The sequence below is a fragment of the Leptonychotes weddellii genome, chromosome 13 (assembly GCF_054177405.1).
Source record: "Leptonychotes weddellii isolate Sample4059 chromosome 13, ASM5417740v2, whole genome shotgun sequence".
In the NCBI taxonomy this organism is placed as follows: domain Eukaryota; kingdom Metazoa; phylum Chordata; class Mammalia; order Carnivora; family Phocidae; genus Leptonychotes; species Leptonychotes weddellii.
Genome location: NC_138381.1, coordinates 61364751 through 61390416, shown reverse-complemented (window position 1 = coordinate 61390416; position 25666 = coordinate 61364751). Strand labels below are relative to the sequence as shown.

The following is a 25666-nucleotide window of genomic DNA, read 5'->3' as shown; positions in this document are numbered from 1 at the left end:
GACCGCGGACTGAGGGCCCTAGCGTGCGCGCGCGCCCCCGCTCGCGGCCCGGCTCGGCGTCGGGAGCGCGCTCTGTGTGGCCGCTGCCGCCATGTTGTTGTGGTTGTGAGAAGGCGGCGGCGGCAGCGGAGGAGCAGCCGGACGAGACGCTCCAACGGCTCAGGCGCTGCCCCCCGCCGGCCCTGGCTGGGAGCCTAGTGGGGTGGCGGAGGAGGCCGTGCCGTGGCGGGCCTCGCCATGCCCTGCCGCCCGGTAAGAACGCCCCCCCCCTTCCTCCGGGGGTGAGGAGGGGCTGGAGGAGGGGCCGGTCTCGGCCCCGGCGCAGTGGCTGTCACCCTCTGAGGAGGCGGCGGCCCGCGGGGGGCAGGGGACAGCGTGCGTGGCCCGGGGAGGGGTGTCCTGGGTGGCGGCCGCGGCCGCCAGGGGGAGGCGTGGGGAGTGGGAGCGCAGCGGCCGGGCTCGGCCCGGACCCTCAGCGCGGGGGAGGCGGGGTCCCGGGCCCAGCCAGCTATCCCGGACCTGGCAGGGACGGGCCCATGGGGCTGGGGTTGTGAAGTGCTGCCCCCGGAGCGTCCGGACAAGTGCCCGCGGACCCCGGGAGGTGAGTGTGCCTCCCTCGCTCCCGACCGGGTCTGTGGGAGTCCACGGTGGCGAGAGGCCGGAGGTCGGGGGCCAGTAGAGCCCCCGGGGCGAGCGGTGAGGGCCCGGGACTTGTGGGAAGGAGGAGTGGCCGACTGTGCAGCCGGGCATCCTCCTGACCTGGTAGTACTTGGGTGGGAAGGATGGTTCGGAGGCGCTTGAGAGTTCAGGGAACACTGGTGAAACAGCTCCACTTCTCAGGTGGAAATTGTGCTGCTTAGGACCCTTGGCGATAATATTACTTGCTGTGCTTTGGGCTGGAAAACTTACCTCAAAATAATGGGGTCAGTTTTATGGCACTTTAATCAACTTCTCTGGGGTCTGATAATCTCGTTTGAGTTTTGCACTTGGTCTTCGGTTAGCTATTGATGTGCAGGTGTCTTCTCCAGTTAGAGGCCTTAATTCTTGACTGGTTGAATATCTTGACATCCACTTTGTTTATCTGACAATCTAATTTTTCAAAAGGAAAAAAAATGCATACTTTTCTAGTTGAGGTTCAGCTATTCTCACAATGTGGACGGTGATGCTCTCGAAGGCTTGGGTTGAAATACATGAGATGATTTTTTTATGCAAAACGTTTGTGATTTGTACATGAAGAGGTGACAGGGACTTTTTCCTTTTTAAAGGCTGTTTCTGTAGGGCCAGAGACATGATCTGTGTTATTTTTGCTGGGAGACCCAAGTAAGGTGGGTTGGTAGCATGCAAAAAGTCTTCCCTTCTAGGGCCTATGACTTGAGTGGGTAGAAGAGCTTACAGAATGACAGTTTTTTTTTGTTTGTTTGTTTTAAAGATTTTATTTGACAGAGACACAGTGAGAGAGGGAACACAAGCAGGGGGAGTGGGAGAGAGAGAAGCAGGCTTCCCACGGAACAGGGAACCCGAAGCGGGGCTCCATCCCAGGACCCTGGAATCATGACCTGAGCTGAAGGCAGACGCTTAATGACGGAGCCACTCAGGCGCCCCCAGAATGACACAGTTTTGAGTAAGCCCAGTACAATGTGTGATATTAAACTAAATTTGGAGGGTTCTAGACTTTTAGATTGGCTGCCTATGAAGGCCTCTTTCAGCTCTAATTACCTCCCTCATTTTCAGGTGACCCAGAGCAGTTCAAGTGACCAACACAGTGGTGCAGCCCCACTTGTAGTTAATAGCAAGCCACAGGAGAATGCATGTTTCTCAGCTTGTAGGCCAGGTTCTTTAGTTCAGTAGTTACCTAAATACGGTCATCAGAAATAGTATGGACTGCCTTAAATGCTGGTTCCTGAACTCCATGCAGGAGGACCTGGTGAATTAAAATCTCTGAGGGTGGGGCCTGGGAATCCATCCTTACGAAGCTCCCTGAGTGGTTCTGGTCAGCCAGGTTTGTCAACCTGTGAAAGTCAGCTTTAGGTCACCTTTGGTATTCCATAAGGTTCCCATTAATTATGACTTTTGAGAGTGCTTTTAGTTCTTTATAGAGCTTTAAGAATTTGAGAGGTAGGGAAGAAGGGGAAGCCTGAGAAATTTAAAACTGAAAATTGAGCATCTCTTAAAATATAATGGATTTAGGTAGGGGAATTAGGTTTGTTGCTAGAAGTTATTCATGTAAGTCTTTGGGAACACACTTGATAAAATTAGATGCTGCTTGACTGGAGGTATATCTAGAGATATATAAAAGGATCTAGAGGAATGAAAAGGAGAGGGAGAGGCAGTAAGTCTACTTCTGGATCACAAAGGGGTCCATGGAAGGTGTTTCCCAACATCTCAACATGCTTGCTCCTAAACCATCTGACTCAGGTTTCTAGTAAAGTGAGGGTAGGGTGGGTGGGTTAGCAGTCATTTGAGATGAGGGTTGTGCACCAGGAAGGTTTATTGTGGATTATGAAAAGTTCTTGAAATTTGCCCCAGGCCATGAGGAGTGGTAAAGTCAGTTTTTAAATCTGTTGTAGTTCTGGTTAACACCTTCTGTGATAAAGTGGAATGGTGAATTACCCAAGAAGTATTCATGTTGCAGAGGGGGTGTGGTGAGGTTTGTTACAAGTTTGGAAGAATAGGCAGAAAATGTTAAAGTTATGTAGAGTAGTGAAGGAGTTTGGTAAATATCCTGTCAAATCATGGAGTAATAGTTTAGAGACGTGTATCCAGTTGTCCAATTTGAGAGCCAGAGGCTGTTTTGTTTTCTTGGTGTCTCCAGTGTCTAGCATAGTTCCCACAGCATATACTGTGCTCCCAGATACCTGTTGAGCAAATGAATAGTATTGAGAGGGGGGGAAAACGTTGTGGTTGATAACGTTAGTTATTTATTTACTTTTTTTAAAGATTTTATTTATTTATTTGAGAGAGAGAATGAGAGACAGAGAGCATGAGAGGGAGGAGGGTCAGAGGGAGAAGCAGACTCCCTGCTGAGCAGGGAGCCTGATGCAGGACTCGATCCCGGGACTCCAGGATCATGACCTGAGCCGAAGGCAGTTGCTTAACCAACTGAGCCACCCAGGCGCCCCGATAACGTTAGTTATTAAAAGCTACTTGAGGGGTGCCTGGGTGGCTCAGTTGGTTAAGCGTCTGACTTCAGCTCAGGTCATGATCTCAGAGTCCTGGGGTCCAGCCCCACATAGGGCTCCCCACTCAGCGGGGACTCTGCTTGTCCCTCTGCCCCTCCCCCTGCGTGTGCGCTTTCTCGCTCTCAAATAAGTAAAATCTTAAAAAAAAAAAAAAGCCACTTGATACCTTGTATTGGATCAAAGAGCCAGTTTTTAGCTTATGTGGTTTAGAACTTTGGGATTCCTTTAAGAGGTTCTATATTCTAGGGGCTTCTGGCTGGTTCAGTTGGTAGAGCATGTGATTCTTGATCTCAGGGTTGTTTGAGCCCCCATGTTGGGTGTAGATTACTTAAAAATAACATCTTTGGAAAACAAGCTTTTTTTTTTTTTTCTCCTAGGACTGTCATTGTAAACTATCCTGTCCCCCAGTTTTTGGGTCTTGAATGTGTCTTAATTTTTTTTAGGTGTTGTGGCCCTTTTTAGTGACTTTTTATTAGATGCAGAGACATTTGAAATAATGGGAGGCTGTGGATTGGCAGAGATTCTGTGTCATTAATTTACTATGTGACTGCTATTAGGAAAGTCACTTCTGTGGACCTCTGTTTTCTCATCTATACAATTAAAGGTCTATACTTGTTGGTCTCAGGTAGTTTCTTCAGCCTGATTCTGCAAATCTTTTTTTTTTTTTAAAGAAATATTTTATTTTTTTAAGTAAGCTCTGTACCCAAAATGGGGCCTGAATTCCCAACCCCAAGATCAACAGTCATGTGCTCTACTGACAGAGCCAGCTAGGCGCCCCTCTGCAAATCTTCAATAATTTGTAATTCTGTTATTTGGTATTCATTTTATGTAGGTAGATGAACCTTAAAAAAAAAAACAAAAAACCTTGAACATTTTTGGGTTCTAAGCTTACAGATTTTAGATGTTATCCAAAAGTGCTCTGGAAATTGAGTGCATGTTGCAAGTATTATGCAGAAACAACACACTTATGCTGTTGTAATTCACTTTGTGTTGAAATCAAAATGGATTTCACATAAGGAACTTCATAATTTAGTGTGAAGCCGCAAGATTAAGAATGGTTTAGGGAAGTTTGTGTAATTTATGTGCCTAGTTGTTTCTTACAGACCACCCAATTCTGTAATTTTCTATGGTAAATTTATACGTAATTTTATAATCAGTGAAACGTTCACTTAAGACACAGTATGAGATCAAATCCATATTGGATTGAACTAGAATTCCTGATAATTTTAGAGGCTACCAAAATTAACATCCATTGCTGTTTTTAATCTTTATTTTGATACCATATTGATATGCTTTCATTTTCACTTTTGTATCTAGAAATTAAAAAAATATATTTTTTATTAAATAAACTCTATACCCAGTGTGCGGCTCTGACTCACAATCCTGGGATCTAGAGTGGCATGCTATACCGACTGAGCCAGCCAAGTGCCCCTCATATCTAGAAACTTAACATACTTTTTAGGTTCATGTTTGTATCAGATATTCACAATGAAAATTGTAGCCTGAGAATGGGTAGACAGGTAAGTCCTGGGTTCAAGCTTGAGTTGTGTTCCTTGTTAGCTGTGTTGTTTCTGGCAAGCCACATAAGCGCTCTGAGCTTCAATTCCCTTGTTAATAAAAGGAAGAATAATACTTTATTTATCTCAGTTTGTCAGGGAGGATCAAATGGAATGGTGTATATGAAAAGCAATTAAAAAATGTAAGGGTATGATACTATATTAGAATCCTATTTTATTTTCTTGGAAGAGTTGGCTTTTGGAGCAGTGGTAAACCTATTACATGTTGTCAAGTGTAGAATTTACTAATGTCGCTAATATGGCAACAGAAAAGATTTCTACTGTACTCAGCCTAGAGAAACCTTTCAGCACTTGCATCCTGTATGCCAATAGGAATAGTCACTGGGGTACCTGACTGGCTCAGGTGGAAGAGCATGAAACTCTTGATCGCGGGGTCGTGAGTTCGGGCCCCACGCTGGGTGCAGAGTACTTAAATATTTAAAAAAAACAAAAACCCCAAAAAACAAAAAAAAACCCCAAAAGCAAAAACCAAGGAGTCATCACAGTGTGGTAGGAACTTCAGAGAGGGATCTGGGAAGTCTCACAATTTGCACTTGGAATAGATTTGCTAGATTTCACCCATTTTATTGTGTTGGAGTGGTGGTAGAAGGAGTTTAGTACATTCTGTGTGAAGTTTAGGGCAATGTTTTCTAAATGGCAGGTGGCAACATCATAGGGTAAAGATAACAGTGTGGTGATTTATTTTTTAAAAGATTTTGTTTATTTGAGAGAGAGCGAGAGAGGGGGAGAGAGCACAGAGGAAGAGGGAGAGGGAGAAGCAGACTACCCGCTGAGCAGAGAGCCCAATGCAGGACTCCCATCTCAGGGTCCCGGGATCAGGACCTGCGCTGATGGCAAGACGCCCATCTGACTGAGCCACCCAGGCGCCCCTGAAATTGTTACTTCAGACTGTGAAAGCTACAAATACATATTCAGTGCCGGGGGTGGGAGTGGGGCGGGGAATCATACAAAAAACAAGAATTGAGATAACTCAGGAGAATAAAGTAGAGATAACCCATGATCCCATTTAGAGTAATGTTTGCTAATTTTCCTTTTTTCTTATGCATTATCTACTGAATACTTCAAAAAGAACAACTTTCCATGTCAAATTGGTGTTCTGTTAATGGTTATTTACTGTTCTGTGATGTGGATGCATTATAATTTACAACAATTCCCTGTTAATGGACATTTCCAATTTTTCTCTTAAAACAGTTCTGTCATGAATTCCTTTGGACTTTTTTTTATACAATTGTGCTATTATTTCCATAGGCTAAATTCCTAAAAGTGGGCTTATATGGTCAAAGGGTTTGTGCATTTTAAATTTGAATATAGGTGTCGATAGATAGGATGTCTGTTTTAAAGTCTCACAAACAGGGGCGCCTGGGTAGCACAGTCGGTTGAGCTTGGGACTGTTGGTTTGGGCTCAGGTCATGATCCAGGGTGATGAGATCTAGCCCTGAGTCTGGCTCTGTGCTGGGCTCTGGGTCTGCTTGAGATTCTCTCTCCCTGCCCTTTCTGCTTGGCTCTCTCTCGCTCATTCTCTCTCTCTCTCTAAGATGGATAAATAAATCTTAAAAAAAAAAAAAAAAAGTCCCAGGGCACCTGGGTGGCTCAGTGGTTAAACATCTTGCCTTTGGCTCAGGTCGTGACCTTGGGGTCCTGGGATCAAGCCCCGTATAGGGCTCCCTGCTCAACGGGCAGTCTGCTTCTCCCTCTCCTTCTGCCCCCCCTCCCCCTGCCCCGCTTGTGCTGTCTCTGGTGTGCGCATGCTCTCTCTCTCTCTCAAAGAAATAAAATCTTTTAAAAAAGTCCCACCAACAGTATGTTAGTGTCCAGTTCTGCATATTCTTGCTAGTGATTTATTATCTTTTAACCTGTTGGTGGGAGTTTAAAATAGTTTGGGAATAGTTTTCCTTTTGTTCTTTTTTCAGCATCAAGTCTTAGCCTCTACAGTTTAACTCTGTGGAAGGGGCAGGTAAAAATGAAAGTGCGGTGACAGAATACATCAGGCCAGTGGTCTCCAAAATTTTTGATCATCTCTATGGTAAAAAAATTTTGAGCATTAATCCTCACCCTTAAGTATTTATTTAATTTACAAACAGTATGTATAGTAACTGGTTATTACATACTATATAAAATATAATCAAAATTAACAAGGATGAGAAAAATAAAGTGGGGCACCTGGGTGGCTAAGTCGGTTAAGCGTCTGCCTTAGGCTCAGGTCATGATCCCAGGACCCTGGGATCAAGCCCTGAGTCAGGCTCCCTGCTCAGCAGGGTGTCTGCTTCTCCCTGTGCCACCCACCCCCACTCATGCTTGCTCTCTCTCTCTGAAATAAATGAAATCTAAAAAAAAAAAAAAAAAAGTTAAAAATAAAGTTCAAATATTTTTCTTCTTTACCCCAGTGGAGCATTTTTTTTTTTTGAATATCATTGCTTTAGACTTGTAAGATTTAATGTTGGGCCTTTATGATTGTTTTTGGGCATTTCCTCTTCTTCTGCAGGTGGTCCAGTCTGATTGGATTATGATAGTCTAAAGCGTGCCATGCTTTTGAGAGTCATATCTGCAATAGGGCGAACATATAAACCTTACTCAAAGTATCCAGTTTGATACCGATTGTCATTGTTGAGGTGGCTGAATTTGAAAAGGGAAAATCATGGGATAGGAAACAATTTAAGTAGTCTACTTCTTTTAGATATGAAGAACTGATACTGTGTAGAGTATATTTTTAAAAGTCTGTGCTTTATGGAAAGTGGTTTGGTTATAACATATCCCTATTTTCTAAGAGCCTAGAAACCGAGGGAAGGGATGAATAATTGCTGCTTGCTTTCCTTTGCTTGCAAAGTACCACAATTAGTCTGTCACTCTAAATCCATTTGGAAGAGCCTGAACCTCTAACTTTTTAAAAATGCTTTATTGGGCTGAAACTTTCCATGATGAATCTTAGATTAAAAAGTAACTTTTATTGGGGCGCCTGGGTGGCTCAGTTGGTTAAGCGACTGCCTTCGGCTCAGGTCATGATCCTGGAGTCCCAGGATCGAGTCCCGCATCGGGCTCCCTGCTCGGCAGGGAGTCTGCTTCTCCCTCTGCCCCTCCCCGCTCTCATGTGCTGTCTCTCATTCTCTCTCTCTGAAATAAATAAATAAAATCTTTAAAAAAAAAAAAGTAACTTTTATTAAGTTTGAATAACTTGCGCCTCCCCCCGCCCCCTACCATATGTAATGAAATCACGAAATGGTGCTTTTTGTACTAGAAAAATGAATCTCCCTTTCTCGTCTCATCCTGGGGAACTTAATTTCAGTTATTTCATATGGTTCATTGTCAGAGAAAGATAATATTGAGGTCTTAGAGATTGTGAAAAGAGCAACTCGTGATTATTTTTTTGTCAGTTAAATGAGATAACTTATATTGAAGGTGGTTGCTCTATACAGTGCTTTCTTTTTACCTTACGTAGCATGATTTATAAGGTGCTTTCACATATATCTTCTTAGACCCTCAAGTACTTAAGAGCATAATTTAATGAGTGATGTGATTTCTATTCCTTCGAGGCCACATGCCTAGTGTTTGACATCATATTTAAAGAGGTAGACTGTGAGCCCTGCAGAAGTAGGTACTGATGGCTGTTCTCCCTCACTTCCCGCACTTAGGTACTACTTGGTACAGAGTTAAGGTATCAGTACTTATGGGCTATTTAAACTCTTACGTATTTATTTACACATGTAAATAAGTTATAGTATTGTAAAACAAATAGTTACAACTTTCTGTAGTTACATTGTTCTTTCATCTGATGTGCACAGAAAATATTTTTGTGGGAGAGATCATTAATTTTACATCAGCCTTTCAGATATTTAATTTTTAAATTTTTTTCAGCCTTTCAGATATTTTGCTTTCTCCTCAGGATAGTTTCAAGGAGATGAAAAAAAAAATCAGTCTTGATTTAATTCCTTTTACTACGTGTGTTCCTCCTACTGCCAACACTGATTGTGTGTGTGTTTATGTGTGAGAGAGAGAGAGAGAGAGAGAGATTTATATAGTAGGCTGCTACTTAAGAAGGAAACATTAGTTTTTGGCTATATAATGGTTGTTGAAACATGGACTCAGTGGTTTCCATGGGGCGAATGAAAAGGAGCACATACGATTTCTCTGATTTGTCTCATTCTCTCCGATTCCATGTATACATACTTGGTTTTGGCTTAGAAAACACTGAAGATTAGTCTTCAAAAGAACTAGTATGTTATTTCCCTTTTCTGCTGTACTTAAAATCGTGTTTAGTAAGTGAACTAATACACTTTTATAATAAAAGTGTATATAAAAGAGAGCCTGGAAAGACAGGAATAGAAATATTAATCATGATTAATTTCTGGCTGGTGGGATAGTGTAACTGTTTTCTGCTTCATATTCTTCTGTAATTTCCCAATCTTCTATGAGCATGTATTACTCTTATTAGGAAAAATGGCTATTTTAAAGTACATTTTGATGTTTTTAGTTTTCATTGGGTGTCTTAAGAGGGTTTAAGTTATAGTCACCAATGAGAAAGTGGGTGGTTAACTGGCTCCACTTCCTAAGCAGAGTGGCAGTTGTAGGAAGTGGTAGGGGAGGAATGGTGCAAGCAAGCATTTGAACTTTCATTGTAAACTCCACTGTGACTGAGACTGAGCTTTGATCACATTTAAACACAAGAAGACCTCCATCTAATTTTCTTCTTCCTGATGAGCTGATTGAGACTTAAGAATGTTGCCTTGAAAAGAAAAATCGGATTCTGTGAACCCTAAACACAGGACTCAACCTGAATTCCCAGTTCTCCTGCTGACTTGCCATGTGGACTTGAGCAAGTTCTATAGCTGTGTGTGTGTGTGTGTGTGTGTGTGTGTGTGTTTTAAATATTAAGTGGGATTATAGCAACTAAGAGGTGATAGGATTTTATACATGTAATTTGAACTGGAGGATATTTAGAATAATTACTTTCATTATGACAATGTAGTCTCATTGGGATTTTGGTGTTAATATACAGCTTAGAGTTGAGTCACTTTAAGTTTATATACTAGTGATATTTTAGGAAGGTCTATGTAATATATCCTTTAGAGTTTAAGTGATTAGATAGAGCCTGTCAGCTTGTGTTTTTTTCTGCACATTAAATGTTAGATTTTTGGGGTAAGGCATTTATAATTATCTACCCCTTATTTTTTTTAAAGAATAAGATTAAAGTTGAAGAGCAATCAAGGTAATAAATGTAGGTACTACTATAAGTTTATGGGGTTTTTCAGTTAGAAGTTTTATAGTAAAGAATAACAAGCTTGTGAAAAGAAAATACCCTATAAAAGTCTACAAAGCCCATTCTCCTCTGTTCTTAAATTCCATACCCTGCCTTTCCTTTTTTTAAAAGTAAAATTTAAATATTTCAAAAATTCAGAAAAATACAGAGAATGTCATGTACTTAATAGATGCTGATTTAGATTTAATAGATATTGACATCTTGTTAGATTTGCCTGAAAGGTTTATGTTTGTTTTTAAAATTTAAATATCATACAATTGGAGTCCCTTTTGCTCTCCTCCTAGATCCTGTTTCTGTTACCCAGAGGTTATCTATCTTTCTTAACCCATGCTCTTATATTCTTCCTATAGATGTATGTATTTAACTTGTAGTATTGTGTGTTTCAGGTATGTATGGTACCTAAGTATATATATTCTGCGATTTGAAAAGCTTGAAATTTATCTGTGTCAATATATATGTATTTACTTAATTTATTTAGTTGTGTGAATAGGGAAGTTTTAGTTCCCTGTTGATAGTTGTTTTCAATTAATATATAGATTTAAAGATTACCCTCTAATAGGATCAAACTATCATGCTGATCTACAATTTGCTTTTTTTCTCACAATAATAGTGTATTACATCTTACCCTATCAAAATGTAGGTATACCCATTTTTAAGGACTGTATTTTTTTTTTTTTTTTAATTTTAAGTTTATTTAAGTAATTTCTATACCCAATGTAGGGCTCAAACTCATGACCCTGAGGTCGAGTTGTATGCTCCACCAACTGAACCAGCCAGGCACCCCCTATGTAGTTTTTTGTTTTTTGTTTTTTGTTTTTTTAAACTTGATAGACACTACTATTTATCCTGGTCCCTTACTGATTGACATCTAGGGATTTTTTTTTTAACCTCAAAAGTGCTGTCTGTAATGGATAGTGTACTTTATACTTTTGAACAACGGTCGGATTATTTTTACAGAAATAGTTCTGCAAAATAAATTCTTGGGGAATAGAATTGCATGTAATAAATATAGATGCTTTTATATTAAAGCTAAACCAATATGTATATTTGTAACTTTCTTATTCTTGGTCTGTTCATTTAGGTTTGTTCAAAATGGGTGCTACTTATGAGATGCTGAGAAGATAGTTTCCTAATATAGAAACTAATATATTGGTAGAGGGGAGCCTGGCCAGCTCAGTGGGTAGAGTATGGGATTCTTGATCTCAGGGTCATGAGTTCAAATTCCATGTGGGGCATAGAGCCTCCTTAAAGAAAAAATTGTAGAGAGGAGGAAGAGTCCCAGCTTTATATAGGTAAGGGACATAAATCAATGTTTGGGGAATGGTTTTGATTTTTCTAGCTAAGACAGAAGATGGAGGATTCAAAGACAAGTTTGCAAAGTATGTTGGCTACAGATTGTTGAAATAAATAAGATGTTTGAATATTCTTTTACTCTCTATACTGAGTCCTTTTGGACTTTTGAGAAAAAAGGCAATTTTGGGGAAGATGTGTCTGATAGCAGTTGCATGATTAGGAGCAGGTGAAGATTGGAAAACAGTGAAGAATCTGTACTGTACACATAATAAGGACCTGAATTAAGGTGGTGGCAAGGTGGTAATTGAGGTGGCTAGATTAAGATAGAAGATTGCTAGTTGGTTGACACCCTAAAGGAAATAGACAAACATTTGTGAACTAGTTGAATTGGAGGTAAGTAGCAATGATTCAGAGTTAATGGGTTTTGGGCCTTGGTGAATAGTGATAGTACAGAAATGTGGAATTGGGAGGAGGAGCTGGTTTTGGAAAAGGACTAAAATGAAATCCTTCCCACATTTAACATTGAGGCCAGGGGATAAGTAAAAATGTCCTGCAGGAGCTTGGATATAGAGAATTTGAGGTAGGAAGAAAGGTAGGTTGGCCTCATCTAGATGAGATCTTGAACCTAGAAGAGCCAAAGATTGAGTATCACATTTAGGGGGGTGGGAGAAGAAGATAAAATTAAAACTGTTAAAATTAGGTTAATGAGGCATAGTGGAAGCAGAGAAGAGAGGATTTCTAAATTAAGTGATAATCAGTTAAGTTTGAGTGAAATGAGGGAAGCTGAGGGCTAAGGAAATAATTGGATTTGGTGATCCATGCTAGTCATTGATCATCATTTTCTTAGATTAAGTTTTAGTATAGTAAAGGGCTAAAGGTGAGTGGGAGATGAGATCGCATTTATAGAACAGGTGCTGGTTCACTAGAACTTCTGATGATCTTTCCTGGTGTTCGATATCTGCACTGTTCAGTACATATTGAGCATTTGAAATTTGGCTAGTTTGACCAAGAAACTAAATTAAAAATTTTTTTTAAGTTCAGTTAAAAAAAGGACATTTAAATTAAGTATAGTTGACAGTTTAACTTAATTAGCCACATATGGTTAGTGGCTATCATGTTGGATAGCAGAGTACGGACTGAAACAGATGTAGATTAAACCATAGGAAGAGATCTCAGGATAAAATAGAGGCATTTAGTTATCTAAAACTTTTATTGCAGTGCTATCAAAACGGTGTTGGAATTAGACAGTCTAGTGCAAAACAGATTTTTACATTTTTACTCTTTGTGTTCAATGTTGGCAGTAATGGATAACTCTTTTCAAGGTATGAGAGCAACATTAAAGAATGTAATTTTAAGGGGCGCCTGGGTGGCTCAGTCATTGAGCGTCTGCCTTCAGCAGCTCAGGTCAAGATCCCAGGGTCCTGGGATCCAGCCCGGCATCGGACTCCCTGCTCAGCGGGAAGCCTGCTTCTCCCTCTCGCACTCCCCCTGCTTTGTGTTCCCTCTCTTGCTGTCTCTCACTCTGTCAAATAAATAAATAAAATCTTTTAAAAATGTAATTTTAAGATAATTATGGTCTGAAATCTCTTCATGATTATTTTCCTGTCTCTTAAAAATGGTTACAATTCAAATTTTACTGATGAAAGAATAATATTTGAGACATTTTGGGTCTCTATTTTCTCCAACCAAAAGAAACTGAAAATAGCTTAGAAATTTCATTGGGACTTTAACTGTAGAGAGCAAATTGATGGTTACCAGAGGGGTGGTGGGTGGGGGCATGGGTGAAATAGGTGATGGGTTTTAAGGATTGTGCTTGAAATAAAAACTTAAAGAAAAATTCAGTTTTCAAGCAAAAAAAAAAAAAAACAACAAAACTCATTGGGTAGAGAAGAAATACCAGCTATACTTGACTTTAAATAAATATTTAGATTGAGAAGTGGTTTGCTTTGAGAATGATTTATGGTTTAAATTTGAACATTTGATAGTGTTGAGAGAATGTTTCTTACTATCTGGCTAACCTAAATGCTTTTTGTTTGCAAGAAGAAAAATTAAAAGTATATGTGAAAGAACCCATTCATAGGACAACATACTGTGTGATTCCATTTTTATAAAGTTTAAAAAACAGACAAAACTAAGAGATGGTAATTGAACTCAGAATAATGGTTATTTATCTTGGTGATGCGTGCAAGGTAGACTTTAGGGGTGCTGGTAATGTTCTGTGTCTTGATCTGGGTGATGATTTCATGGTTGTCTTCAGACAACTGTTTATGAGAATCATTGAGTTTTATACTTAAGTGCACTTTTTTGTAGGTATATTATACCTCAGTTTTTAAAACTTTTACCCTCACAAAATTTTAGTAAACATAATCAGTTGAATTTGTCTCCCTTTAGCCTTTTTTTAACTTTTCTACTACTTCCTTTCATAAAGGAATACACTTAATGATGAAACATTTTACCTGTTTTTTAAGATTTTGTTTGACAGAGAGATAGCGAGAGCAGGAACACGAGCAGGGAGGAGTGGGAGAGGGAGAAGCAGGCTTCCCGCCGAGCAGGGAGCCCCATGCGGGGCTCGATTCCAGGACCCTGGGATCATGGCCTGAGCTGAAGGCAGACGCTTAACGACTGAGCCACCCAGGCACCCCTGTTTGTTTTTTAAAGTAAGCTCCATGCCCAGTGTGGAACCCAACATGGGGCCTAAATCCACAACCCCGAGATCAAGACCTGATCAAGACTTGATCTTGGCTAAAACCAAGAGTTGGACCCTTAACTGACTGAGGCACCCAGGCACCCCTTACCTTTTTCAATTATGATATAAAACAAACATACAGAGGAGTGCACAAACAAGTGTATAGCTTAATGGATTTTTAAAATGCATAAATTGGTGGGTTTTTTGTTTTTTGTTTTTTTTTTGGTATGTCATACCTTATCAGAAGGGAAGGAGTTGATGGAGGGCTAAAATATTTGGAGAGAACAAAGTTTGAGAAATCTCAGAACAGCAGATCCTTGTCTTGGCTTCGCCTTCATCTTACTGTCCTTTTGGGCAAGTCATTTAACTTATTTAGGCCTCAGATTTTTTTTTTTTGAAGATTTTTTTTTTTTTTTAATTTGACAGCGAGCGTGTGCGAGCAAGCATAAACATGGGGAGCAGCAAACAGAGGGAGAGGAAGAAGCCAGCTCCCCACTGAGCAGGGAGCCCGATGTGGGGCTTGATCCCAGGACTCTGGGATCATGACCTGAACCAAAGGCAGACGCTTGATGGACTGAGCCATCCAGGTGCCCCTGGGCTTCAGATTTTTCTGTATAACAGGGGTATTACTTAACATTCTTTGCAAGGTGACTTGGTGCAGTTCAGGTAAAATTATAGGAACGTAGAATGGTATCACTACATAGGTGTTTGGGGCATTGAATTTAGGTCTCTTACCTTACAGGGAAGAATTGTGATATACAAAGGTAAAATGATTTGTCCAAGGACACTCAGCTGGTGATTATTAATATTCATTTATATTCGCTTGAAACTTGCTGAGGCTTAAGTATATCAGGCACTGTTCTAAATGATTATATGTATATCAGTTCATTTAATTGTCTAGAATTATTCCCAGACATAGGTATAATTATTCTTTTACTGATGAGAAAATTGAGACAAATGAGGTTGAATAACTTGCCCAGGTAGTTGAGTTGTTGAGCCTGAGCTCTTAACCATTTTGCTGCACTGCCTAGTTAAGTGAAAGCCACTTAAAGATTTTAGGCAAATGTTAAGAACTTACAGTGATCTCTTGCAGGTTTTTTGAAGTGAAATTTTGTTTTTTTTGAACCAAATTTAGGAGAGGAAACTCACTTATGACATCATGAATCTAGAAAAGATTGATGTTTATATATATATATATATATAAATATATGTATATATATTTTTGATGTTAATATTTATTGCTTGGGTTTTATTCCCTCCTTGACGAAGCTTATTTTCTTCTAACACTACTAGTAATAACACTACTGTAAATAGTAGGTAGTTTTCTTAAAAAACTTAAAAAATTTTTCTTAAAAACCCCCAACGTGGGGCTGGAATTTACCATTCCAAGTTCAAGAGTCACATTCTCAGGGCACCTGGGTGGCTCGGTTGGGGCTTGAATTCACCACCCCAAGATCAAGAGTCATATTCTCGGGGTGCCTGGATAGCTCAGTTGATCGAGTGTCTGTCTTCAGCTCACATCATGATCCCAGGGTCCTGGGATAGAGCCCTGTGTCCGGCTCCCTGCTCAGCCAGGAGTTTGCTTCCTTCTCTCCCTCTGATCCCCCCCACCCCCCGGCTCATGCACATGCACTCTCATTCTCTCAGATGGATAAAAAATTAAAAAAAAAAAAGTCACATTCTCTACCGACTAAGCCAGCCAGGTGCCCTTAAATGTATATTTTTATGTATGTTTCTATATTTATTATATATTATATATATTTATATAATATATATTTATATAATATATATTTATATATATTATATATATTTATATATATTATGTATATAAACCCAGTCTCTATATATTTACTTTTTTAATCCTAAGGGAATTTATAACTACAAATATTATTTCAATTTCTAGGCAAAAATATTAATGGGAGTTTTCAAACTGGAGGCAGATCTAACAAAGTTTAGTGTACCTGCTTTGGTTGTTTAAGCAGCATCCGGTCCTGTTTTCAGAGCAGTAATTAAGATTCTACCACCTCCATGTTTTAGAAAAATTTTACAACTAAGGTATAATTTACATACAGTAAAACTCACCCTTTTTGAGTACAGTTCTGTGAATTTTGGAAACACGTGATCACAGTGATGGAGATATAGTTCCATCATCTCAAGAGATTTTTCTCCTGGTCCTTTCTCGTCCACCCGTTTCCCCACTTCCCATCTCTGGCAAGTACTGATATGTTTTGTCATTATAGTTTGTCTTTTCAAGAATTCCATATAAATGGAATCATGCAGTATGTAGCTTTTTGAGACTGGCTTCTTTAACACAATGCACTTTGACATATTCATATTTTGTGTAATAGTAATTTTTATTGCTGAGCAGCATTTCATTGTATTGGCATACCATAGTTTATTCATTCTCCCAAGCTCATTTGGGTTGTTTCCAGTTTTTGGTGACTACAAAAAACTGCTATAAAAGTGTTTGTACACACATACATGCCCTTTTTTTTTGTTTTTAAGATTTTATTTTTAAGTACTCTTTACACCCAGTGTGGGGCTCAAATTTACAACCCCAAGATCAAGAGTCCTAGGTTCCACCAACTCAGCCAGCAAGGTGCCCCATGCCCATGTGTTTTTTTTAGGGGGAGGGGCAGAGGGAGAGGGCAGAGGGAGTGAGAGAATATTAAGCAGGCCCCACGCTCACTGTGAAGCATGAAGTCGGTCTCAATCTCACAACCCTGAGATCATGACCTGAGCCGAAATTGAGTTGGGCTGAGTCACCCAGGCGCCCCATTCCATGTATTTTTTTTAATGTTTTTTAAAAAATATGGTGCCCAGAACTTTTGTAACTTTACCATGGAACCTGAAGAAGCTTATAATTTTCATAGAACATTGTAAATTGCTTATTAAACTTCATCCCCAAGAAAGCCCACTCTGGAATGAGAATAGTTTGTTATATAAATAATCTTGTAAACTGTAAATCATTAGACTTTAAGGAAGTAGGCAGACATACTTAGTCAATGGATAAATTTACTTATTTACTTAAAAATTACAAAACTCCTTAGTGCATTATTTCATATTTTATGTCTTTAGTAGCTCTTGAATTGTGAATCCTTGACTTTGTTTTGTTCCGCTAAGTAGCAGAATGGTTATGTAACTGGTTATGAAAAGTTTATAAGTAAAACATGTTTAGCTACAGAGTTCCTGCTTCATCTCCTCCCCTCTTCTAAGATGGCTGGAGGTATTAATATTGGTAGTCATAGTTTCATGTGAACAAGACATAAAATTTATATTTTATGGCTTATGGTTGATTAGCTACTTAAATTATCCTCTTTGTTACTAGGTAATGAACTTTCTTTTTCTTGCAATATGAGCTCAAGAGCGAGAAATGGGACCTTTTTACATTAGAAAAGAGATTGCAGGCAATTTTTGCAAGTTAATGTTTTGAGCTTCAAATTCTGATCCTGTAAAGGAGTACAGAAACCACGGGTGGTTTCATACTTTCAAGAATAGTGTGTGTGTGTGTTTCTTTTGTTTAGTCTAGAATCTTAGCTTTAGACTTAAATCCTATGATTGAAGTACTTGGTGTACAGAGCTATAGATCTTCTTTCAGCAGTGTATATTTCTTCTAAGTTAAAATATTCAGAAAACTGAATATTGTGTTTAGAACTAAGAGATAGTACATTTCAAATACCAATTTGTAAGTGGTGATTTGGTATTTCATTTGTGGGTTATCATGTTTCTAGCCTTTTCACATGGAAATACCTACCTGGAGACGTCCAATCTTGACAGTAATGGAGATTGCAAATTAATAGTTGGTTTTCTGTATGTGGTTTTGCTTGATAGGGACAAGACTTAGTTATTAGGCTTTTACTTTTTCCGGTACTACAGTGTTGGTGATCCAAATCTAGAATTCCAGCATAAGGTTGCCAATATTAAAAACCTTGGAATATGGAAGTAACAACTATGGGTCCAGTATTACAAATAAGATTTTAATTAGCTGTATTAGTTGCACACTTAATTTTCATTGCTATCTGTGAAGTAGTCAGGGCAGGCCGTATTGTAACTCATACTTTACAAGTGAATAAATTGTGTTTCACAGCTGTCAGGACTTGTCTGAAGTTGCACTGCTAGTGAATAGCTGAACTAGAACCCAGATCTTCTGACATCACGTTGGATGCTCTTGGCACTATTGCAGTTTAGCATGGTGAAGGGTGAATAAGAGCTCAGGCTTGGGTTTGAATTGTGGTGCCACCACTAGTATCTATCTCCCTCTGATCTCAGGCAAATTCCTTAACTTTTTTGTGCCTCAGATTTCTCAGTTTTAAAATGGGGATAATGATACTTGATGCTTTTGTGAGGATTAAGCAAGTGCTTATAACAGTAGCTAGCCAATAGTAAGCATTCCATATATGCTAGTTGCAGTTGCTGCTACTGTTACTACTACAGAGATAACAAGAACACTGCCTCTTTTACAGGGATCAGTGTTAGCATTGAAAAAAGGTAAATGCAAGAATATTCAAAGATGATAGATTTAGATAGAGCCCAGGAAAATAAGTAGCAAGGGCAATCAATTTTGGTAGAAAGATGGGGAGTGTTGGGGTGTGTGTGTGTGCCTTTTAAGCATAGAAACAATTGGATATCTAAATACTAATAGATGAGGCAGTTAGAGCTTTAGGACAGGGCTGAGGAGGACTATCAGTGCTGAGGAGGTAAATTTTTTAATCATCACAGATGATAGATGGGAAATTTCCAAGATTTAAATAACACCCAAGTTGTTGTCCTTTATTACATATGGTTCTTAGGGCTTTGTTACATATACATATGGTTCTTAGGGCTTTGTTACATAAGCAGTAAGAAGCTTACTATATACATTTTCCATTTTCAGTGGTTACACAGAATAATACAGATACTCAACATGTATCCTAGTATAAATAACAGGGAAATACATCTTAAAATAAATTAGTGAATATTTCTTGAGGTCTTTTACCATGTGCATAAAACTCTTAAGGGCTAGGGAATTTTGAAGTATACATTAGAGGATTATGCCTTTTGGTGCTTGGGTCCTTCTATGTGGGTAGGGTACTTCCTTGGTATAAGATAATGTTCTTTCAGGCATTCTAAAATGAATGCAGGTTGTTTGAATTTACTATGTTGGGAGGGGACCTCTTGCCTTTACTGTAATAATGCTATATAAATTATATATTTTATATATTCTTAGTGTTTTTGAATTTGCAATTATTTTTTTAATTTTTTAAAAAGATTTTATTTATTCATTTGACAGAGAGCACAAGCAAGGGGAGCGGCAGACAGAGGGAGAGAGAAACAGGCTCCCTGCTGAGCAGGGAGCCCCGTGTGGGGCTTGATCCCAGGACCCTGGGATCGTGACCTGAGCTGAAAGATGCCCAACCGACTGAGCCACCCAGGCACCCCAATTATTACTGAATTTTATAAAGACTTATTTATTTTTAGAGAGAGAGAGAGAGTGCGTGCAAGTAGGGGGAAGGGGCAGAGGGGGAGGGGAGAGAGAGAATCCCAAACAGACTCCATGCTGGGTGGAGCCTGATGCTGGGCTTGATCCCAGGACTCTGAGATCACAATCTGAGCCGAAACCAAGAGACAGACGCTCAACTGACTACGCCACCCAGGTGCTCCTGAATTTGCAATTATTATTGTATACTTAGATCTTTTCTCCTGTGGGTATTAAAACAACTTTTATGGGTTTTATGGGTGCATGTTTTAAATTTATACACTAAAATTCTGCATAAGCACATTTTAAATTATGGTAAGTCTCGTAAACCTGTAAATCTGTATATATTAGCTTTTTTTCCAGAGTCGTCATGTATTCTTTTATTGACAAACTTGAAATGAGCTCTGAGCATCTTATGAGTAGATTCATCCTGAACATTTGCTCTCATGTCAGTTTTTAAAGTTCATGGGAAAAACTTTGGTGTTTTCTAAAGAAAACCATACGTGAATATTTATCTTACTTTGTATATCCTGAAAGTGGGTGTTATTATTGTCCAGTATTTTCTTCAGAGCTAGGAGTTTTCCCATTCTTGCTCTGTGGAACTAGTTAGTTGTACTGCATATACTATTCCTCTGTTGCCAACAGTGTTTTCCCTTCTCAAAACTAAGAATTACACTTTTTTTTTTTTTTAATTAATGGGTTCCTCTAAAAAGATAGAATGGAATAGATTTTTTTCCCTTCAGAGATATTTGATGAGAATTTGAGAGAATTCTTGGGTATCTCAAGTTTTTATTAACTTCAAAATTCTTCAGCTCATTTACCTGATACATAAAAGATAAGATGACTTTTCCTTCCTCAAGGACATGAGAACTTTTATATGTACCCATCTGCATAAAATCTACTTAAAAATATCAGGAGATTTTACAGTACATCTTTGGACTCTTGCATGTAAGATACTTTTTTTTTTAAACTATGATTCTATGAAAACTCCTTTGTATTACTCATCCCTTTTCTTACTAAAACATGTGAGTGGCTTGCTTGGATATGTATCTGTGTCCTTTCTTTGATAAACACTTTGAGGGATTCTTTTGCAATTGTGTTGTGGCCACCATATCAACTCTACAGAAATATGGTTTCATGATTAACTCAACAAAAAGCACATTGGCAGCAGTCCAGAAGCTGACTCATCAAGGAGTAATGATAGACACTTTGAAGGGAATGGCCTATCCCAGGGTCCTATTTCAGAGCTTCATGCTATGATTACATCGGTGAAAGGCAGCCAAGAAATCAAGATGAGATCTTGCTTGTACCTCCTGGGGATAATGGTAGGAAGGACTTAAGTAGTAGGATGCAAGTAAGATTTTTTCCTAACAATCTTGTAAAACGTGGGGACAGAAACCAGGTGAGGATTCAGAATGCTGGTGACCTTTGTGGTGCTGCAGTGGCATTTCCTTTTTGGGCCTGGATGAAAATAGTCTTGTAGTGACTAAGGGTTAACTCAAGGAGCTCAATGCCATATCAGTTTTCTAGAGCCCAGGGAATATACTTAGCTCACTAGTAAGCACAAGTATCATGTTCATGTCAGACACTGTAGCTACTGTTTTCTATTTGAACAGACCAGAAGAAACCAAAGCAAGACCAGAATCAGTTCAGTTTTGAGGAACAGACCCTTTTTGCTTACTAGTACTGCACATTTCAGAAGTAAAAATACTATGAAAGTAGACTTGCTTCAGAACTGTGAAATACCAATTCTGATTGTTTTTGTGGATTAGAATGATTGCAGCTCCATTTCTAAATCCAGTTTCATAGCCTTAAGTTTTTCTGGGTGACAAATTAATCCTCTGTAATCACTACCAAAGATCATTTAATTGTTACTGTGGAAATAGCATTATGTCCTTTTCATGTTCTTGAAGGTTGTCTCTCAGATAAGAAAACACCTTAATAATCTGAAAATATTTTTGAGATATAGCTAAGTGAATATGCCATGGTGATAGACTGACCCATTTTTGATTATTGTAGTACTTTCTATTTCTCAATAAACATTGTTGCACATGGTGGTTCTTTCCTATGGAATATTATGAAAGATTGCATTGAGGAATTTGCTACATTCTTTCAAGCATAGTATTTAGGAATGAAAAATTAGTATTCAAAGTGCTGTCATTTTGTATGATTTTTCTCCAGAATGTGCCTCTCAAAAGTTAAAAGTGCTTTTCTTTTCTTTCTTTCTTTTTTTAAGTTTGTTTATTTTTTTTTAGTAATCTCTATACCCAGCGTGGAGCTGGAACTCATGACTCCGGAGATCAAGTTGCATGCTCTTCCAGCTGAGCCAGCCTGGTGCCTCTGAAAGTGTTTTTCTTTAAGAAATATGTTACTTTGTGATATTTTTGTATAGTTTGAGAATATAGATATTTTACCCCCCAGTGATCTGGGCCTGGTTTCATGGCACTGGGAGAAAAAACAAACAACTTAGTTTCTCTTAGTCTATGCTACTGTTCTGCCTTTTTGGAATGGAATACTTTGATATTGGCCATTTTGTTTTTGAATTGGCCTTACATGTGCTAGTCCTGCTTAATTTCTTACATGGTTTAAACTTGCATGTGTAAATTATTTATTAGCCAGCTTTAGGACTTGGACAAGTTACAAGTTACCTTATCTCTTTGTGCCTTAGTTTCCCCCTTTGTAAAATGGGATGATACCTTGTAGGGTTGTTTTAAGTGGTCTGTGTTGTGTTGGCTATTACCATTATTATAAATAAGAGCATTGACTTCTCCCATACACTATTTGCAGCTCTCTTTTTTGTAAAATTTTCAGAGGCAATATGACTCAGAATCTAATAGAACTTTTTTTCAAGGAATAATAAACATTTGTATTTAATTCTTTATCATAAATAGCTATGGGGTGCCTGGGTGGCTCGGTTGTTGGGCATCTGCCTTCGGCTTGGGTCAGGATCCCAGGGTCCTGGGATTGAGCCCCGCATCGGGCTCCCTGCTCCGTGGGAAGCCTGCTTCTCCCTCTCCTGCTCCCCCTGCTTGTGTTCCCTCTCTCGTTGTGTCTCTTTCTGTCAAATAAATAAATCTTTAAAAAAAATAACTATAAATTTGCTACTTGTTGAAAAATAGTATTATTTTATTCCCTCAGGTTGAGCTTTGAAAGATAAAAAATTAGTAGAAAGTGAGCCCTCTCTGTGTCTTAGAGGTGCCTGGATACTACTAAATGTAGGTCATTGTTTGAATTGAATTCTGAGTGTACATGCAGTTATGTAGAACAAAATCAGCTTGCATGGGACTGGAAGTACTGGAAAGATAAAACTAGTTGGTAGCAAACTGTCAGTTAAACTGAGTGATGGATCAGCAAAGAATTTGGGTCTGCTGGGTTTTAGTTATAACACCCAATTGTTTTGAAATGATTAACTTTGAAACAAAGTAATTTAAAACTTAGATATGCCAGAAAATTTGAGATTCCTTTCCACTTAAAAAATGTCTTTTAAAGAAGGAGGCATTTCTGCAGAGAGATTTAGCTTCCCAAGTGTTGTAGGAATCTCAGCCATTGCTGTGGTAATTATGATTGCCCCGAATGTGGGTCTCCTGTTATCCTTTAGTTTCGATTTGTGCCATCACTGAATGAATTTTTAAAATAAGATTGCTCTGTTTCTTGATAAACTATCATATGTAAGCCCATTAAATTGAACTTTTCCTTTTTTTTCCCCATCATAGGACTTACTGTAATTTTAGGTCAGTAGTTCAGTTCCGAGTGTTAGATTTCCTTATTTTTTCCTTATTATTTTTTTTTGGGGGGGGGTTATATTTGGAGGCTTATTACTGATTCTTAGGTTGTATCCTTAAATCAATTTTTTGGACATTAGGGACTCCCCCAACACTTTATTATATATACTAGCAAAAGGAATAGGGTATTCATTGTGTTTTTGAGATCTTGTATTTAATTCATGGAATCAGAATAATTTATAGATAGTAGCTAGTCATTGCTTTTAATTTATTCAGCAAGATATCTCAGTCCTCATTTTCTGGTGTCTTAAGGTTGAACATGTGTAGCAGGTCTGGCCAATTTTTTGTTTGTCCCTCTTGAGTACTGATTGGCATTTGATCCAAAGGGCCAATAGGCATACTTGACTGGTATTGATAACAGATGACAGGAGCAAGCTGTCAGTTTTCTTCTGGGCTTGTGAAGTTAGGAAGCTAGCAGGAGGCAGGAGGTCTGTCTACAGTGGGAGAGAATGAGGCCAAATGAGTAAAGAGGAGTGTGAGATAGATGGATCTGGTGGCGCTGAGCCTTTGAGGCCCTACTGCCTGAAGTTCATTCTTTGTTTCAGTATCCTGTGAGCCAGTCAGTTCTGATTTTGTTAGCTTGGTTTTCTTTCACTTAACAATTGAGAGTTCTGACTAATAATATCTAGTGTTAGTCTAATACTGTTTCTACAGTAACTTTCTAAGCATTTAAAGATAGTTTGGACTTTAGTCTCAGGGTAAATGTTTAAGATACATGGATAAACTCAGCCCATAGTGGAGTGAAAATAAGTATCTTTCCATTTGCAGTGGGGTCTTTGCTTAGAGTGAAATGTGTTTAAAATGGATATGGAATGGATCAGTATTCTTTTCCAACCACTAATACCTATACAGTGTAGAAGTTTCCTTTATTTAAAGAGATTATCACCATAATAAATAGAAGAGCAAAGATACTGGGGCGCCTGGGTGGCTCAGTCTTTAAGCGTCTGCCTTCGGCTCGGGTCATGGTCCCAGGGTCCTGGGATCGAGCCCCGCATCGGGCTCCCTGCTCAGTGGGAAGCCTGCTTCTCCCTCTCCCACTCCCCCTGCTTGTGTTCCCTCTCTCGCTGTGTCTCTCTCTGTCAAATAAATAAATAAAATCTTTAAAAAAAAAAAAAAGAGCAAAGATATGAAGTCAGATTATAATAATCATTGCACTGATTAGGCATAAATATCCTCTTTAGTATTTTCTCACAAAGAAGGTATAGTAAGGTAGATGTGATTAATGAGGTATCAAGAGCAGCTTTCTCGTCTTCCTTTTTAATAAGCTGTTGGCATTATGTAGTGTTACAAAATTTGGTTCTTTTGTAATGTGACTGTAATTGCTTGCGTGTAACACAGGTGAAAATGAAAGGTGAGTACTCAGAACTTTCAGAATTGTTCTTTTGGAAGCCTTTGATTAATGGAATTAATGGGTAAGAGCTGCAGTGAACATGAAGAACTTTAAAATATTCCAGTCCCAAAATAAACTTGACCATTGGCAAGAGCTTGGTAAGCCAAGTGTTTGAGATGTCTGTGCTGCACTTTTAGTTTAATTTGTTTTAGCTGGCTTGCTCTGTGTAACTTGAAACTTCCTTTAAGGCTTCACTGTGGGTTAAATGCAGTACATGGAGCTCCATCAGAAGGGACTTAGTTGTACAAATCTCTTGGTCATCCCTAAAGCATACATTCTGAGTTTAGATTTCAGTGAAATGGTCTGTACCCCCAAACATGGTTCCACTAGTTACTAAGGGTACTTAACTCTAAGATTTAGAAAAATACTTGCTTTATTCAGAGCACATGTGTATATTTCTGATTTTTTTTTGCTGCCATGGGGAAAAGATTAGCTTTATTGAGGCATAATTTGCATAAAATAAAATTTACCCATCTTTAATTATGTAATTTGAGTTTTTATAAATGTAAAAAGTCATATAGCCACTCATATTTGTCACCTCAAAAAGGGCACCCCTTGCACCCTTAAAGGTCACTCCCCTTCTCCTATCCCTATCTCTGGCAGTTACCGATCACTTTCTGTAACTATAGTTTTGCCTTTTCCCCTAAAATGTCATATAAATAGAATCACACAGTATGTACTATTTTGTGAATGCCCTCTTTCACTTAGCATAAAGCTTTTGAGATTCATCCCTGTTATTAAAAGAAGTAGTAGGTTCTATTTATTTATTTATTAAGATTTTATTTATTAATTTGACAGAGACACACAGGGAGAGAGGGAACACAAGCAGGGGGAGTGGGAGAGGGAGAAGCAGGCTCCTCACCAAGCAGGGAGCCCGATGTGGGGCTTGATCCCAGGACCCCGGGATCATGACCCAAGCCGAAGGCAGACGCTTAACAACTGAGCCACCCAGGTGCCCCTCTATTTAATTGCTAAGTAGTATTCCATTGGATATTCCACAGTTTCTTTATTCTCTAGTTGATGGATATTTAGGTTTCTAGTTTTTGGCTGTTA

General features: G+C 38.9%; 1 protein-coding gene across 1 annotated transcript in view; it reads left to right on the top strand.

Moving 5' to 3' along the window:
* The first annotated feature begins 46 nt into the window (after positions 1-46).
* Positions 47-25666, top strand: part of MTMR3 (myotubularin related protein 3) — a 110164-nt gene continuing 84544 nt past the window's right edge. The window contains exon 1 of the mRNA XM_081802557.1: positions 47-252. The gene's annotated coding sequence lies outside the window, so the exon portion shown is untranslated. The remainder of the gene's footprint in view (positions 253-25666) is intronic.